Source organism: Hemicordylus capensis, chromosome 3 (genome assembly GCF_027244095.1).
Source record: "Hemicordylus capensis ecotype Gifberg chromosome 3, rHemCap1.1.pri, whole genome shotgun sequence".
Lineage (NCBI taxonomy): Eukaryota > Metazoa > Chordata > Lepidosauria > Squamata > Cordylidae > Hemicordylus > Hemicordylus capensis.
Genome location: NC_069659.1, coordinates 45,358,908 through 45,376,960, shown reverse-complemented (window position 1 = coordinate 45,376,960; position 18,053 = coordinate 45,358,908). Strand labels below are relative to the sequence as shown.

Genomic DNA, 18,053 nt, shown 5'->3' with positions numbered 1-18,053 from the left:
ACAAGTTCTGAGGGATACAAGACAGCAATTTAGCCTGTGGGCCATTACCTAGGTTTAACCAGCCAAATGCATCCATGCACTGGTTTATCCAACCTAATCAGACAGCAAGCACAACACACAAGTGGCATTGTCTTCCTATCAAAGTGGGAGGGACAGTGCCAAGGTGAAAGGAAAGGACAGGCCTTGCTGTAAAGAGTAGCTATGATGAAAATTGGGAGGGTAACTGGATGGAGAGAGATTGGCGCTATGGAGGACCCAGAAATGTTTTGTGCAGCAAGCAGGTTTTTAAAGGGGATTTGAAGGAGAAAGAGAGAGAGGTGGCTTGACAGATGAAGAGGGGAATGTTGTTCCAGGCTTATACATGGCAGATGGCATGAAGTCACTGAAATTCATGTGGAAGGTAAGGAGACTTCAGCAAAGAGATTATAGTGAATTGAGAGATACATGTGACAGGCTTGTGCCTGCTCCAGGGATGTGCAAGAACCCCCCTGAGAAATTTCAATTGTCTTATAAAAACTCATTTGGGCTCCCTTGAAAATTCTCAAATGTTTCTCTTTGAGAGGAACCTTGAAGTTCACTTTGAACTTCTCAAAATTTTGGTGTGAACACTGAGAGGCTGTTCTCACAAGCAGCCAAGACCTGGCTAGGGAAGCTAGGCTGGGCTTGCCTGCCTGTAAAAACTGGCAGGAGAAAAATGCCCCCCACCCCTGGCACCAGAGCAGCAAAACCATCCATGGTGCCCACCGGTTAGCTGAGGTTAAGGTTGCGAGCACACACTTGACTCAGGCTAACTGCTCATGTGTGAGAGCCAGCTGCTCCCAGCTGTTGCTAGCACAGGCGCGGGCTCCCAGCTGTTGCCAGGGGGAAATCCACAATGCACCATGCACTCATGCAGTGCCTTGTGGGATTTCCAGGGGTGGGACCACGCATCCCGGCCCCCGCAGCACTGTGCTGCCTGGGGCAGCCGTCGTGGACCATCTAGATCGGCACACCCTGACCCACCATGACCTGGTAGCTGGATCATCTGCAGGGAAAGTGAGCTTCTGCGGCTTTCCCCGATTCCTGCCCTCAAGCCCTCTCATGCAATCGTGAGAAAGGGTTGGAAACCTACTCCACACTCCATTACTAGTCTGGACCCTGAACAAACCACATATACTTCAGTCAGACATCAAGTTTGCCTTGGCACTGTGCCCCCACCCAGTTCCATTTCAATAAACTGGGCACTTTGAGAGTAATGACCAGAGTCCACAAGAATCAGGCATATTACATCTCACATCCCTGTCTGGGACCTTCTCTTGCTTTTGAAGAACCAATCATTCTTTTCCCAGCATCCTCCACAACATTTCACATTGCTGGAATTACTTCCTCCTCTTCTCCACCCCAGGTTTTAACAAACCATATTCTAGCAGAGCAAAGGCATTTAAGAGAAGCAAGAGGCTTGTTGAATCAAGCAGAGAAGGGAGAAAGAAATATACTAATGGTATGCCAAACCCTTATTATTTTATTTTTAAAAGCTGGAGTCAAAGTGGTAACACAAAAATATATTGTATGCTGAAAAGGTACAGATTCAGTGTTCGAATTATGGAAGAACAAGTATGGACCCACCACAAAATGTGACAGTACATCTCTAGTGTGTGCGTGTTGGGTGGGGGGACCCTGGTGAATGTTGTGAGTTTTTATTTTGTGACTGTGTGTGTTTGTGCATGCATGTGTGTGTTCACACACACATACAATAATCAGCAGATTAACAGATTCAGTACACAACTTCTCCCTACCGCATTCCTCAGGAAAGTTCACACACATGCATTTGTTTTTCTGTTATTTGGAGGGGAGTTAACCCCTCCACAACAAGAGCTTAAATGTGTCAAACCCTTAGAAACAGAAATGACTGGTGAGAATATTAAAGAGTTTTAGACACCAGCTTTAGACCCCTTCCCTCCTCAGAAGCACAAGGGGCTATTCTTTAATCTGATAAATTTCTTGCTTTTCTCTCAAGTCCTCCTTTCCCTCACCACTGAGTTCTATTAGCTTCACCCACCTGGTTGTCTATTAACTGCATGCTGAGTACACATACATTCTGTCCCATAGACTTACATGGCTGCAGTTTTGGGGGCAGGGGTTTGTTGGTTTGTTTGATTGATTGATTGATTGATTGATTGATTGATTGATTTATATACCACCCTTCCAAAATGGCTCAGGGCAGTTCACAGCATGATAAAAACAATTAAAACAAATACAATTAAAATCAAACTATTAAAAACAATAAAACCAATAAAACTGCTAGAAGCCCTGAAAATCAGGGCAACAATTTAAAACAGTTAATCATTTAAAACCCTGGAAATCCAGGCCAAATAGGTAGGTTTTAAGGGCTCTCCTGAAGGACAGCAATGATCTCAAATTACGGATTTCTGCCGGGAGTGCATTCCACAGGCCAGGAGCAGCTACAGAGAAGGCCCGCCTCTGCGTCGCCACCAGACGGAGACTGGAGATGGACCTCCTCAGATGATCTTAACGTGTGGTGGGGATCATGTTAAAGAAGGCACTCTCTTAGATAACTCGGATCTAAGCCATTCAGGGCTTTAAAGGTAATAGCCAGAACTTTGTATTTTGCCTGGAAACATATCGGCAGCCAGTGTAGCTGTTTCAAGACAGGCATAATATGGTCTCTCCAGGTTGCCCCAGAGACCAACCTGGCTGCCACATTCTGAACTAACTGAAGTTTCCGGACTACGTACAAAGGCAGCCCCATGTAGAGCGCATTGCAGTAGTCGAGCCGGGAGGTTACCAGCTGATGCACCACCGTTTTGAGGTCATCCTTCTCAAGGAATGGGTGCAGCTGTCGAATCAGCCGAAGCTGACAGAAAGGACTCCTGGCCATGGCCTCCACTTGAGATACCAGGGTGAGGCCTGGGTCCAGGAGTACTCCCAAGCTGGGTTGGCCGCCTTAGGGCTTTTCCCCTTCAGATCTTTTTTACACTAATGTATCTGTGGGTCACCCTGAACCTGCCGGTGCCTTCCACTTGCCTGCAGACATTCCGGTTATGTGTCTGTAAGGATCATAATTTTTTCAGCTGTTTCAGAAATAGATACAAGATAAATGAGGTCCTTTATGAACCCTATAAGCTTCACCCTGAACAACACCCAATTTAGACATATCATGCTCCTTTTGTAGCCTTTTTAAAAGAATAGCAAAGAGAGGCTATTCCCTAGGCCCCTGTAGTGTATGGGTTACTATGTATCTCATGAAATAATGTCAATCTCTTTGTTGCTGTAGCATTCCATCCATACTAATGACATACATTATTCCAGCCAAAATGACCAAATCTGTAAGCAGAATTTTAGGGAACTGCTTTGCTAACTTACTGCACATTAGGCCTGTGCAAAATCAGATAGGTAAAATTGGACATCATCCAATTTTACTCAAATTGGAAAGGTTTGGAGAGAATCTGAACCTAAATTTGCCCAGCCCATTTCATATTGGATATCCCCGACCTCCTTTGGGGGAAAAATGGAGCTTTGCAGAGTTACAGATGGTTGCAAGCGTTTGCTCTTCTTTTTTAGTAATTACGGCGGAGAGCGGGGGGGTGTCCAATCTTCTACTTTTCTGCCCTCTATCTGCCCGCCTGCATATATATCTTTTTTAAAAAGTATTTTAGCCCATTTTTCACTCACAACAGTCAATTTCTGAGTTTCTCCTATGATTCTCTGATGTTATATCACTTCCCTTTAGATTCTCTGAAGCTACATCTCTTGCCCTGTGCCTCACTAGTGTTTGGTTACTTTTCTTCTTGGTTCACAGTGAGTATCTGTGGGTACTTTAAAAAAATGTTTTAAAGTTTGTCCAATCCCAACATACAGAAGTGTCCAAAGGACCCCGAACTGGGGTCAAATTAGATTGGACCTTGATTTTTGCTTTTGTGCATAGTCCTACTGCACATATTCAGTACAGGAAGCTAACAGAGAAATGATATACCTCATTCAAGTTCTTCGAGTCGAGAAACATAAGAAGAGTGCAGAGGGTAGAGAAGGTATTACTAAAATAATATTGACAACTAGTATTTTTAAGCCCGTTATGATAACGGGCGCTAGCTTTCTATCCCGTCTTTTCTGTCTCTCTCTCTCTCTTTCTGTCTCTTTTTTTCCCCCTTGTCCCCTCTCTCTTTTTGTTTTTGTTGTTGTTGTCGTCTCTGTTTTTGTTCTTCCTTATTTTGCTTATACTTTTGGGGGGGGGGGTTGTGTGGATGAATAACGGCCAAAATGGCCCATGAGAAGGTGGCCGCCCCCGCCTATCGCCCTCCCGCGCACCCAGCTGCCGGAGCCCACCTTACCCGCTCCAGCCCGAAGGAGAAGAGAGGAACTCAGGAACAGAGCTATTCTCTGTGTTAAGCTGCTGCCCATACTGTCGCAATGGACGCAATAGGCGTCCTTTGCGTCCATAGCGGCAGTTTGAGCAGTGACTTAGCACAGAGAGGAGCGCTGCTCGTGAGCTCCTCTCTTTTCCCTCGGGCTGGAGCGGGTAAGGTGGTCTTCGGCAGCTGGGTGGGCGGGAGGGCGATAGGCGGGGGCGGCGACCTTCTCATGGGCCATTTTGGCCCTTAATCTTTTTTGGGGGGGAGTAGGGAAGGTGATTTTGGGCAGCTGGGAGGGAGGGTGAGCAGGCGGGGGCGACGGCTGTGAGCGGGCGGGGGCCTCGTTGGCGGCTTCGCCGCCACCTCGCCCAGCTTCCCTGTCCCCCGTCTCGGTCTTCCCCCGCCGCCATTGCCCTCGCCTTTTTCAGGGCGGCCGCTTCTGGTTGCCTCGGCCTCCTCTCGCCGTGCCGCAGCTCATGGCCGAGGCGGCGGCTCTGCCGCCGCCTCGGCCACTTTCCCCCGCCGCCACACACCGGCTAATGGCCGCCCGTGGCTGTGGGACACTGGTGTCTGCAGTCCTGTGTCCCTTGGGCTCTTCTGGGCCTGCGCTTCGCGCAGGCCCAGAACAGCCCAGGGAGGCAGGGACGCAGATCCCCAACATTCCAAAGCCACGGCCACTCACTTAGCCTTTTATTATATAGGATATATAATACTGTAATACTTTTCCAAAGCTAAGAAAAGTATATCAGTCCCTATCTCTCCCCGCCCAGCAAGTTTCTCAAACTCACATATGTTACAATGTGCACTACCCTTTGTCCTCAAAACATAAAACTGCCAAAGGCTCTTAAAAAGACAGGCACTTTTCAACTATCCTGTGGCAATGAAGAGAAATAAAACAGTAGCTCCTCATTTAAAAAAAGATATAGATAATTTTGGAAATAAATTATAATGAATAGGAATATGACTGTGCATATCAACAGGGGACAGTTTATTTGGAAAATGCAACTGGAACCTATGAAAGCTGCCTCAGCCCAAGTCAAATTACTGACTTGTACCAGATGGTACATCTAGCAAATTGTTGTCCTCTCTGCCTGGGAAAGATTATTCAGGGTCTCAATCAAAGCCTGCTATCCAAGATTCTTTTTCAAATGAAAGTGCCAAGGATTGAACCTGGGACTTTCTGCACGCAAAATATGTGTGCTGCCCTTTCCACAAAAATGGACATGCACACACAAGCAGGTAATAGCGAAGCATTTCATCACAGCCCATCCCATGATAGGTACAAAACAGAGACAAAACAGAGACTATTGTTCTGCTGAGAAAAAAGGTCGAACGCCTGCTTATTAGAGCCAAAGCACTAGAGCACAGAAAGCATGTATTTATTAGGGATGTACAAATCAATTCAAATTTGAATCAATTTGGCTAGAATCTGGGTGCTTTGAGTGATTTAAATTTGAATTGAATCACCTTAAAAGAGCAATTCGATTTGAATTTGAAATAAATTTTCAAGATTTTGATTTGAATTCAATTTGAGAGCCATTTGACACCTTTTTTATAACATTCAGGCCCCCTGATTGGTTTTTTAAAAGGCACAAAAACAGGGTCTAATTGATTCAACTTCAATTTGAATTCAAATTGAATTTTCAGACCAAATTCAAATCTGATTTGAATTTGGAATGAATTTTTGGAACTTGATTCAAATTCAAAATGAATTGAAAAATTCATTTCGTGCAGATCTCTAGTATTAACCCACAAAATTGGATAGGAATGGAAAACAGGACTTACATTTTGCACAATGGATTTCTGTACACTACAAGAAAGAAAGAATGTGCAGCATAAAAGGATTTATATAAGCAAACAAAAAGGTATGTTCCAACAAAGCTTCAGGAGAGGCTAGTATGCTGCCAAGGTGACTGACAACACTAGAGGGAGTTGAACAAGAGGACAAACCTGTGCATAAAGCATGCAGGTTTGAGGGATGACTCTCAATTTTATTCACAATTTGGCTGCAAGATCATGCATAGAAAGAATTTGTGAAAATTCCAAGAGCTTATACTTAAATGGCATTACCTGGCTCTCTGAGTTATAGAACTATTAAAAAAGAGAGCATGGCAGGCAGTACAATAGTGTTGGATGTGGATCAGACAGTCCCAGATCAGAAGCCATGAAATGCAATGGATGACCTTCAGTCTATCACTGTCTCTAAGGAGCTGCTACCTCACATATAGGATAGAAGAGCCCCGCATGTATGCAGCCCTAAGCTCCATGGAGGAAGGACAGGATGCACACTTGATAAGTAAAAATAAATAAGTGGTGGTGTATAACCAGGTAGTATTCCCTGCCCTGAGGTTTTGCCAATATGTGAGTACCATGTAGGGCCACTTCCCTACACTAGTGTGCAAAGGTCAGAGAAAAGCATGGACACCATCAGCAGCTGAAGAACATATAAGCAGCTATTTGTTTAGGTGACTTGGGAGCTTGCCATTAGCAGGGGCATCCAAATAGACCCAGCTCTGGCAAAACTAAACAGCGATATGATGGCATACATGATCTTTTTTCCTTGCCGGGAAAGTCCAGATGTGGTGGTCCTCAGGAGAATATCAGGGTCTTTCTACTTAGGGTAGCCTAGAGCTATTGGAATAGGATGACTGGAGAGTGTTAATATTACTTTATTTGTTGTACTTTAATTTGCTGTTTTAGTGCCTGTTTTTAATGTGCTGTAGTCCCCTGCCAAAGTCTAGAAGGTACAGTGTGCAGCAACCTAGGTACATAAACAACTACAACCATAAATTATTCCCAATTATTATTCCCAATTATTATTCCTTTCCCTGTCCCCAAAGCATAAGATGCAACCTCATAGTTTTCACAATTGTCCACGGTATCTGATGTGTTATAAAATCCCTAGATTGAAGTATTAGAGGATTTTAAAGAATTTAGAAATTTCATTTTAAAATACACAGAAGCTATTCTCACAAACAGGAGAAATTGGGCTAACGGAGCCTAGCCCAATTTCTCCTGGTCGTCTGCTGCCACAGGAGCCGCAAGGCTCCCGGAAGCAAACCACCAAAAGTGCCACTCCCCTTAAATGAGGTTAGCGGAGCAAGCGCTCCGCTAACCCCATTTGGTTGATCATGTGCTGCCGTGGCACGGCTCTGCACTGTGGCAACATATGAGGAGACTCCCACTGGGAGGCTAAAACAAGCCTCCTAGTCCCGGGGGTCTCTCATGTGGGGGTCACTCATGTGGGGCATCCTGGAACTTTCGGGGGCTGGCTGGTGCCCGATCCCTGCCACCCCTACCCGCTCTGTGGCAGAGCCGGCAGTCATATGGGCAGCTGATCTGGCCGTCCAGGGCTCCGCTGCGATCATCTGCAGGGAGAGCGGGCTATGCCCACTCTCCCTGCAGACCTCATTGAAGCACCTCACAAACTTGTTAAATATAGTGGCCATTCACATGATCAAAAACTGTGTTCTACCTGAGTTTGGGAGCTGTGTGTGCTCTGAAAGTTTGGTTGTGTGTAAGCAAGGTAGGAGGAAAACCTGGGTAGCTTTCTCTCCTACATTGCTTCCACACAATCACTTCTACCCAGGTTTTCCTCCTACTTATGTATGCTTACATACAACTGAAAATTGGGAGCACACACAGCTCTCAAATTGGGGTAGAACACAGATTTTGAATGTGTGAATGGCCTCATAAACTTATAGAAAGGCTTGAGTATGTGGCCCTTGTAATAAGGCTTAGCTAAACACAGAACATATATTAAAAGGTCAATTAAAATATTACTCCGCCAACAGAAATTTGCATGCCCATGCATTCACATAAACACCAACAGACGGAATTACAAATAGAAAAACAATTCATTCTAGTCTGACCTGACAATAAAATCTCTGTTTGGGGGCTAAATACTGCTGAACTAAATTGAACTGTCAAGCATGATAAGAAAGAAGATTTCAACTCACTAAATATGATATGTATACCACAGAAGTTTATTGGCTAAAATAAAGTTTCACTACTTCTTCCCCTATCAAAGTTATAAAGCAGCAAACAGGATTGCATATGGGCTCACATAGAAGCATGACGCCATAAAAGCAACATTTAATTAATATCCCATAAACGAGAATCTGTGGGAGAAAATTAAAAGCTCTGCATTTCAGGCCAAAACAATACTTTTAGTTATTCATTCAGAACTTACTTTTTAAAAATTGTGAAACAGGCATCAGCCCTGGAAGCATGGGCTAAAGCGAAATTGTGGGGGCAGCAAAGGCTAAAAACTGGCCAGTAGGGGCTGAACCCTCACAGGGATAATTAAGTCCAAAAATGTAGTCAAGCATGACTGACTGATTAATAAATGGAGATGTGCAGTCTGTTTTCTCTGAAGTCCAGCAGCTGGTTGAAGAGCCTAGCTTGCTGTGTCTGGGAGAAGAGCAGAGCTCAGCTGTGAAGAGAGAGAGAGAGAGAGAGAGAGAGAGAGAGAGAGAGAGAGAGAGAGAGAGAGAGAGAGAGAGAGTGTGTGTGTTTCTGAATAAGTGTGTACAAAGATAGAGATGAGGTTCAGAGAAGTAACCAAGCTAAGCTTAAAATTCTATTATTATAAAAATAAAACAAAAGGGTTTCCAGCTTTCCTTGAGCATGTTCTGGTGTAAGAAATAGCTCTTTGTAACTTATCATGGGGGTTGAGGGGCAAAAGGCCTTTAGGTCTAGACTCCAAAATTACCTAAGTGCACTTCTCAGGTAGCAGAATTGGGAGCAATATATTTGCCTGCCCCCTCAAGTCTCTTGCCGCTGCCTCCTCTTCATCCTTCTCCAGCTTGCAGGAGGAGGAAGGAAGGAACACATCAACTGCCCCCAGTAGCTAACTACAGGTTTGCATAAAATAGGAGGAGGAGGAGGGGATGACTAGCTTAGACACCATGGAGCAAGTAGTAGGGATGTGCACAAAATCGGTTTGGCCTGTTTGGTTCAAATTCGAACCGGCTTTGAAATGGGGGGAGGCCTTGGTTTTGGTTTTGCTCAAACCACACTTCAGTTTGGTTCAAATTCTAACCCAGTTCGAACTGGTTTTGGAAGGTTCACCATAGGCCATAATGGGGATTCAAAGCACCCCATTATAGCCTATGTAGAGCACCTAGGGGCACAAAAGTGGGGTGGGTAGTAGTCATCCATGGTTGCCTACCACCCACCAAACTGCAAGGCCATCATAGACTTCTCTGATTATTGGTGAATTTTTGAAGATATTTTTTATTTCCCTTAGGGAATAATGGGCACCCCAAAGTGGGTCTGAGGGCACGGCAGGGCCAGCCTCAACTCCCCCAAGCCACCCCCAAGTTGATAGGATTTATTGTTATTTATTTATGAATTTTTAAAGAATTAAACATTTGAATGGCCAGGAAATCTAGGACCAACAAACAGAAGTACTTTTTCACACAATGCATAATCAACTTGTGCCACAAGAATTCTCTGCCACAAGATGTGGTGACAGCCAACAACCTGGATGGCTTTAAGAGGGGTCTGGATAACTTCATGGAGGAGAGGTCTAACATCAGCTCCTAGTTGGAGGGCTATAGGCTACCTCCAGCCTCAAAGGCAGGATGCGTCTGAGTACCAGTTGCAGGGGAGTAACAGCAGGAGAGAGGGCATGCTCTCAACTCCTGCCTATAGGCTTCCAGTGGCATCTGGTAGGCCACTATGTGAAACAGGATGTTGGACTAGATGGGCCTTAGGCCTGATCCAGCAGGGCTATTCTTATGTTCTTAATTTCAGGCTCCATAGGAAACCATTGAGGAGCCTTTTTCATTCAGAATAACACACTGTACTATGACCTTAATTTAACTAGGTCAGTAGGTGAAAGGTCTAGCAATAGTTTCTTATGCAGCCCAAAATTGATTTTTTAAAAAAATCATAAATAAATAACAATAATTCCTATCTACTGGGGGGTGCCTGTGGGCAGCTGAGGCCAGCCCTGCTGTGCCCCCAGACCCACTCTGGGGTGCCCTGGCACACCCAAAGGGGTGGGGTTGCCACAAATCCCCATTATTCCCTATGGGAAATAAAAAATACTCCAGAAATTCACCAATAATCAGAGACGTGTCTGATTGCCTTTGGGTTTGGTGGGAGGTAGGCACCCCTGGGTGCCTACCACCCACCCCACCTTTGTGCCCCTAGCATGCATCCACCCCCACGCACAGTGATACAACTAAGAAGCCAGCCAACTGGGAACCAAAAAACAACCATAGAAAGAACTGCAAAGCCAAGGGGATCAAACCAAACACCACAACAGCACAGACTAGCTACACAACAGCAGCCACAAACCTTGTGGCTTAGAGACACCTTGTTTCTGAGGCTGGAGGTGACCTAGAGCCACCAGACTAGTAGCCATCAATAGACCTGTCTTCTGTGAATTTATCAAATCCCCTTTTAAAGCCATCCAAGCTAGTAGCCGTCACCACATCCCGTGGCAGAGAATTTCATAGATTAATTACATGCTGTGTAGAAAACGTATTTTCTTTTGTTGGTCCTAAATTATCCAGCTTTCAGTTTCATGGGATGCCCCAGGTTCTAGTGTTTTGAGTGAGGGAGAAACATTCATCTCTGCTCACTCTCTCTAAAAGTTAAGTATGGCGCCAAGTCAATTTGACTCCTGGCGCCCAAAGAACCCTGTGGTTTTCTTTTGGTAGGAGGGGTTTACCATTGCCTCCTCCTGCACAGTATGAGATTATGCCTTTCAGCATCTTCCTATATCACTGCTGCCCAATATAGGTGTTTCCCATAGTCTGGGAAACATAGTCCCATTTTCCATAGTCTGGGAAACATACCAGCAGGGATTCATACCAGCTGGTTGTTAGTCACGCATTTTGCCACTGCGCCACTTACTACCCCATGCATAATTTTATGCACTTCTGTCATGTCTTCCCATTGTAGCCTCTTTTTGAAACGAAAAAGCACCAGGTGCTGTAGCCTTGCCTTGTAAAGAAGGTGCTCCAGCCTCCTGATCATCTTGGTTGGCCTCTTCTGCATCTTTTCCAGTTCAGCAATGGCCTTCTTAAGATATGGTTTCCAGAACTGCACGTAGAACTCTAAGTATGGCTGCACCATAGATTTGTATAAGGGCATTATAATATTAGCATTTTTATTCTCAATCCCCTTCCTAATTATTCCTAGCATGGAATTAGCCTTTTTCACAGCTGCTGCACACTGAGTCAACACTTTCAATGAGCTATCCAGCATAACCCCAAGATCTCTCTCCAAGTCAGTCGCTGAACGCTTACACCACATCAGTGTATATGTGAAGTTGGGTTTTTTTGCCCCAATATGCATCATTGTACACTTGCTTACATTGAACCACATCTGCCATTTTCTTACCCACTCCCCCAGTTTGGAGAGAGCCTTTTGGAGCTCCTTGCAATCTCTTTTGGATTTCACTACCCTAAATAGTTTGGTGTCATCTGAAAATTTGGCTACCTCATTACTTACCCAAATTTCTAGATCATTTATGAACAAATTAAAGAGCACTGGTACCAGTACAGATCCTTGGGGAATCTAGTTCTTACTTCCCTCCATGATGAAACTGTCTATTTATTTCTAAGCTCCGTTTCCGGTCCTTCAACCAGTTACCTATCCACACATGAAGCTGTCCACTTATGCCATGACTGCTAAATTTACTCAAGAGCCTTTCGTGGGGAACTTTGTTGAAAGCTTTTTGGAAGTCCAAGCATACTGTGTCAACTGGATCACTTTTATCCATGCCTATTGACACACTCAACTCCAAAAGGTTAGTGAGGCAAGACTTGCCCTTGCAGAAGCCATGCTGGTTCTCCTTCAGCAAGGCCTGTTCTTCTATATGATTAACCATTTTGTCCTTAAGTATGATTTCCATCAATATATTCAGCACAGAAGTTAAGCTGACCAGCCTGTAATTTCCCAAATCTCCCTTGGGTCCATTTTTGAAAATAAGACTTATGTTAGCTACTTTCCAGTCCTCTGGTATACAGCCTGATTGTAGGGACAAGTTATATATTTTTGATGGCAGACTAGCAATTGCACATTTGAGTTCCTTCAGAACTCTTGAGTGGATGCCATCTGGCCCTGGTGCTTTGTTAACTTTTATTTTCAAGATAATTTAGAACCTCTCTCATCACCTTAAACTGGCCCAGTTCTTCAACCTCCAAGCCTGAGAAGCTCAGTTCCAGAGTGGCTATATGGTCAGTATCCTCCACAGTGAAGACAAATGCAAAGAACTCATTCAATTTCTCTGCAATCTCAATAATCCCTTTCGCGTCCTCTTCATCTAAGGGCCCAACTGCATCCCTGGCAGGTTTTCTGCTTCTATTTAAAGATTTTTTAAAAAATTATTCCCATTCTTCCCCTTGCTATATGCTCCTCAAACGCTCTTTTTGCATCCCTTATTGTCTCCTTACATTTATTTATTATTTTGCCAGAGTTTATGTTCCTTTCTGTCCTTTTCATTTTGGGCAGGACTTCCATTTTCTGAAGGAATTATTCTTTTCTTTTGTAGCTTCCCTGACTCTACTTGTTAGCCACACTGGCATCTTCATGAACTTGGTAGTACCTTTTCTACTTCTTGGTATGCATTGCAACCAAGCTTCTATTATTGTGGTGTAGAATATGTTCAACGCCATGCTTTTTGGAGTTATTTGACCCTCCTGACTTTCCCTTTCAGCTTCCTTTTTACCAGTCCCCTCATTTTTGAGAAGTTTCCTCTTCTGAAGCCCAAGGCTTTTGTGTAGGACTTCCCTGGCAATCCTCCACTTGCACATAAGCTTAATTGGATCACATTATGGTCACTATTCCCCAATAGTTCTACAACTCTGACATCTCACACCAGGTCCTGGACACCACTCTGGATTAAGTCCAAGGTTGCCTTCTCTCTGGTTGATTACACGATCAACTGTTCTAAGGTACAGTCATTTAGCATTTCTAGAAATTTGGCCTGTTAATACCCACATGTGAATTTGCCCAGTCTTCTATGTGAGCGTAATTGAAGTTACTCTTTATTACAGCTCTTTGTCTGACGCCTCTCTGATTTGCTTCTCCATCTCCAGGTCATTCTCAGCATTTTAATCTAGAGGGCGATAGCATGTACCTAGTGACATATTTCCTTTCAGTCTTCGTATTGTCACCGATAATAATTCTGTGGAGGGCTCTGGTCCTCCTAGGTTTTCTAGCTTGTTGGATTAATATGCAGTGTTACTCCACCCCCAATCCTCCCCTCCATGTCCTTTCTGTAGAGTTTGTAGCAAGGAATAACAGTGTCCCACTGGTTCTCACCATTCCACCAGGTTTCCATTATGCCCACTATATCTATGTTTTCATTAGCAACCAAGCACTCCAGCAAACCCACCCAACTCAGAGGCTTCTGGCACTGGTATATAAACACCTATATGCTGAGTCTCTTACCTGGTGTTGATGTGTGCTATCTCCCTTACTGTCATTTGTCCTTTTTGAACAGCTGTCATGTGTTTCCGTCTGCTCTACTCCTGCTTCTACCCTGTTCCCTCTTAGTTTATCTGAAACATTTGCACCCGAGGGGATTTTGCTTGCCAAACCAGATACCATCCAGTTCCTGTCAGCTATCTCCCAGGCATCATTTTAAAAGCTGCTCTGCAAACTTTTTTTTTAATTTTAAGCACCAGCAGTCTGGTTCCATCTTGGTTAAAGTGGCCCTAAAATGTACCCCAGTACCTAAGAAATCTACTCCCCTTCTCCCAGTACCAATGTCTCATCAATGTATTAAGACCCCTCAGCTTCACCTGTCTCGCTGGCCCTCTGCATGGAATAAATAGAACTTCAGAGAATGCTACCCGGGGTGTCCTGGACTTCAATACACTACCTAGCAGCCTAAATTTGGCTTCCAGGATTGCCCTATCTAGCTGTCTCTTTCCCAGCCTATTTAGATGCTGTGTGCCGTCTGCAACCTTCACACCAGGCAGGCAAGTAATCGTGCAGTCTACATGCAGGTCATAAACCCATCTCTCTATGCCCCTTATGATCTAATCATCCACTACTAGGAGGCTCCCAACCCCAGAGGAGTATCCTCTGTGTGAGAGGGTATGGGTACAACAGAAGGAAGGGCTCCCTTCTAAAGGAGCATGCCCCTCTTCCTCAGACTGATGTCCTCTTTCCCTGAGACCTTCATTCTCCATGACAGCAGAAGACCTGTCAGCCTGGGAGTGGGATGCCTCTATCACGTCCCTGAGGGTCTCACCCACATACTTATCTGACTCCTTGAGATTCTCCAGTTCAGCCATCTTTGTTTTGAGAGAACAAACTTGTTCCCTAAAAGCCAGGAGCTCTTTGCACCAACCACACATATTTACTCATTCAATAAGCAGATGTGAAAATGCATGTGAAAAGTACACATTTGTTATGCCCTGACTGCCTTGAGCCCCTAATGTTGGGAGTTCCTACCCTCACCCGCAAGACAGGGTTGTGTACCCAGCCAAACGGCAGGTTGCCAAGGGAAGCCAGTGGCTCCAAATGCCAAGGCAACCCCAGTAATTACCTCTCAGAAGTCAGGGAGGTCTCAGAGAGAAGTGCAACAGCTGCTGGGGGGTGGGCGGGGACAGCCCAGGAGATGGAAGCTTGGTGGAGAGGGAATAGCAACATATTAATTCCACAGCTGCATACGGGTGCAGGGATATTAAAGAAGGGGGTGGAGTTAGAGAACAATCCCTTTTGGGAGCCAGGGGTTGGCTGGCCACGACACCTGCCCAGCCAGGGAAGGCAGAGCAGGTTGGAAGGGGGAGGACTGTCCGAAATGCAGGGCTCTATTTAAGCCAGGGGCTGCCGAGGATGAAGAGATCAGCTGACAGGCTTGTTGGTCTCACTGTCTCCCAGAGAGGAGCTCAGACCTTTTTGCTCCCGCTGATAGGAGAAGAAGGCAGTGAATGAACTTCCCTCCTTCCCCAGCTCTGAGGCCATGCCCACGCCTAGAATTTAGTGCTGGAGGGAGGAAAGTTTGCCTTGAAGAATTCCTCTCCCCAGAAACACTGACACCTACATTCTAAAATCCCCGAAAACAAAATCTGTAACCCAGCAGCAAGCTCTGTAATACTGACATCCAGAAAAAGGAAAGAGATGGAAAACAGCAGAATATTTTGATGGTACTTAAAAACATCCACCAGAAGGTCCACATTCTAGGGGTGATGAAAATGAACATGTTGTCCTCCCCAGCCATACCACACCATCATAGCAAAACAAAACCAAACAAACAAACAAAAAACCTAGTTCTTTAGCATTGCAAGTACAACCTAAAGGCTATGGGAGAGAAAGAGAAAAAATTAATTCAGGAAAGCCACACAAAGCAACTGTGCCCTGGATTCAGTTCACTCTCTTCCACTGATAATTTCTAATCCATCAAATGAAGGATTATGGAAGTTAGAGGAGACAGATGGTGATGCAAAGACAGGGGTGTCTCATTGCTTGGTTGTTTCTCGTTTTCCTGAGGTTATGGCCAGAATTTCAGTGAGCTCTTCCATTTTAAGCTCTTCTTCATCAAGGATGGGGAACGGGGCTCAAGCAACTCCTGTGGTTCACTGAGGAGAAAGCTTAGCACGAACAGCAAAGGGTATGCTGAAAATGGTTGACAGATGGGAATATTGTAGAGGGAATCAGAAAGACATGGAGGAAAATAAAATATGTTTTCATTGGACTTCTTGTCATATACTTAACATGTAGAAGAGGCGGTGGTCTGAAGTCGGTGGAGTATGTATTTATTATCTTTATATCCTGCCTTTCCCCCACAGAATTCAAGGCACTTTACATGGGGTCCCATGTAAACTCACTTCCATAGTCTTTCTTTGAGACTCTAAGCAGTCTGCAAAACTGTTCAGCTTCAGCAAGGTGACTGTATCATCTGCCTTCAAACCATTTTAGTCCAATCTCCTACCTAATACCCTGTTCAGCAGCTTTAAAAAAAACCCAAAACACCAGGGGCCATATTTTGAACTGAGAAAAGGCTAAAGGGCCAACAACAGCTAGCAAAAGCAACAACCACATGTTTATGCTAATATGAAACCACATGTTTACGCTAATATGCTAAGTGAAAGGACTCTTATTTTATGAGACTGTGGAGCTGTTGTATTTTATTTTTATTTTTTATGGGCAATGGGCTCTTTAACCAATTCCTCTCCAAAGTGAGCAACAGGAACTTTGTTGTACCTCTGCCACACATTCACATGTATTTGTGACTTGGTTCATACACAACGGTGAGAAGCCGAGGGTCTAACCAGACAAGGCGTGAGAGATCTGTAATCAAATATCCTGACTTCTTTTTTAAAAAATTATCTAAAAGCAGTTGTTTTGACAGAGCATTTGTGTTGGAGAAAGAGGGAGTTAACCCTTTCCCCAAGATAAAACATTCCAAGATAAATCAAGATAAAGCTGCTATTAGCCCTACAGTGGGAAGCACACTGGTAACTCTGAAGACTTCATTGTCAACAGACTTCTTGAATCTGAACTAAATCCAGGATTAGAAATAGGACATCAGCCTTCCTATTTCAATAGGCTTCCGGACAAAATACAAATCAGCCTATTTCAATAGGCTTCTGGGCAAAATACAAAGTGCTAGTTATAACTTATAAAGCCCTTAATGGCTGAGGCCCTGGGTATCTAAGAGAACATCTTCATTATGAGCCCCACCGCCCACTGAGGTCATCCGGAGAGATCCGTCTCCAGTTGCCGCCAGCTCAGCTGGTGGCCACATGGGGATGGGCTTTCTCGGTTGCTGCCCCAAGATTGTGGAATGTGCTCCCTACTGAGATATGATCCTCCCCATCGCTGACCATTTTTTAAAAGCATTTGAAAACCCACCTCTTCACCCAAGCTTTTTCAGTTATTCAAAATTTTAATGTTTTAATTTCTGGGTGATTTTTAAATTGTTAAATTGTTTTAAGTTTTTTATATGTTTTAACATATGTTTTTGTTTTATGCTATAGTTAACTGCCCAGAGACAAAAGTTTGGGGCAGTGTACAAATTTGATTAATAAATAAATAAATAACACTGAACAAAGGAATTCCCCCATGTAATAAAAGGTGATTAATGTGCCAAAATCAACATAAGCTGAGATGGCCAGAAAGGAGGCCATGCAGCCAAGTGTATTATAGAGAAAGGGCCAGTTCACATAACCTCTGGACACATGGACAATTGAGATTTCTAGGCCAATGAGGAATGTTCAACATGCAGCAAAGCACTTGCCTGACTGCCTGAATGCACATTAATCCCCCCCTCCACAATAATTGTCGATCTGTCTAAAGTCAGATGGCCACTTTTGTCATGCCTTGAAAACTCACTCAGAAAATCTGTGCTCAGGGGTCATGTGAATTGGCTCTACAATAGGGGCTGAATATTTCATCCTACCTTGCCTGGAAAATGTTAACAAATCTCCTTCCTTCCATGGGTCTCGTACTGTAGAAGTACTCTCTAATTTTAAAACAGTTTTGCAAATACCAGATCTAGAGGGAAAGAAATTAAGTGATTTGTACCACAAAGAACATGAACACTGAAACCTTTTTTTAAAAAAAGTATTTGGTTTTAATATGTATGAAAAAAGGAAATAAGATATGCCACAAAAGGGTGTCTCAATTACATTGAAACTCACTCTAGAAACCAATGGTGTTGTGTTTTATACACAAACACACACACACACACACACATATATATATATACATATACATATACATACATAC

At 44.2% G+C, this 18,053-nt stretch overlaps 1 protein-coding gene across 2 annotated transcripts in view; it reads right to left on the bottom strand.

The window, feature by feature from the left end:
• The window catches only part of IGSF11 (immunoglobulin superfamily member 11), a 294,806-nt gene that overhangs the window by 185,542 nt on the left and 91,211 nt on the right, over window positions 1-18,053 (bottom strand). Inside the window, exon 2 of one of the 2 annotated variants that reach the window (XM_053311633.1) lies at window positions 17,725-17,819. The exons of the other annotated variant lie outside the window; for it this stretch is intronic. The gene's annotated coding sequence lies outside the window, so the exon portion shown is untranslated. The remainder of the gene's footprint in view (window positions 1-17,724; window positions 17,820-18,053) is intronic. 2 annotated transcript variants of the gene reach the window in all.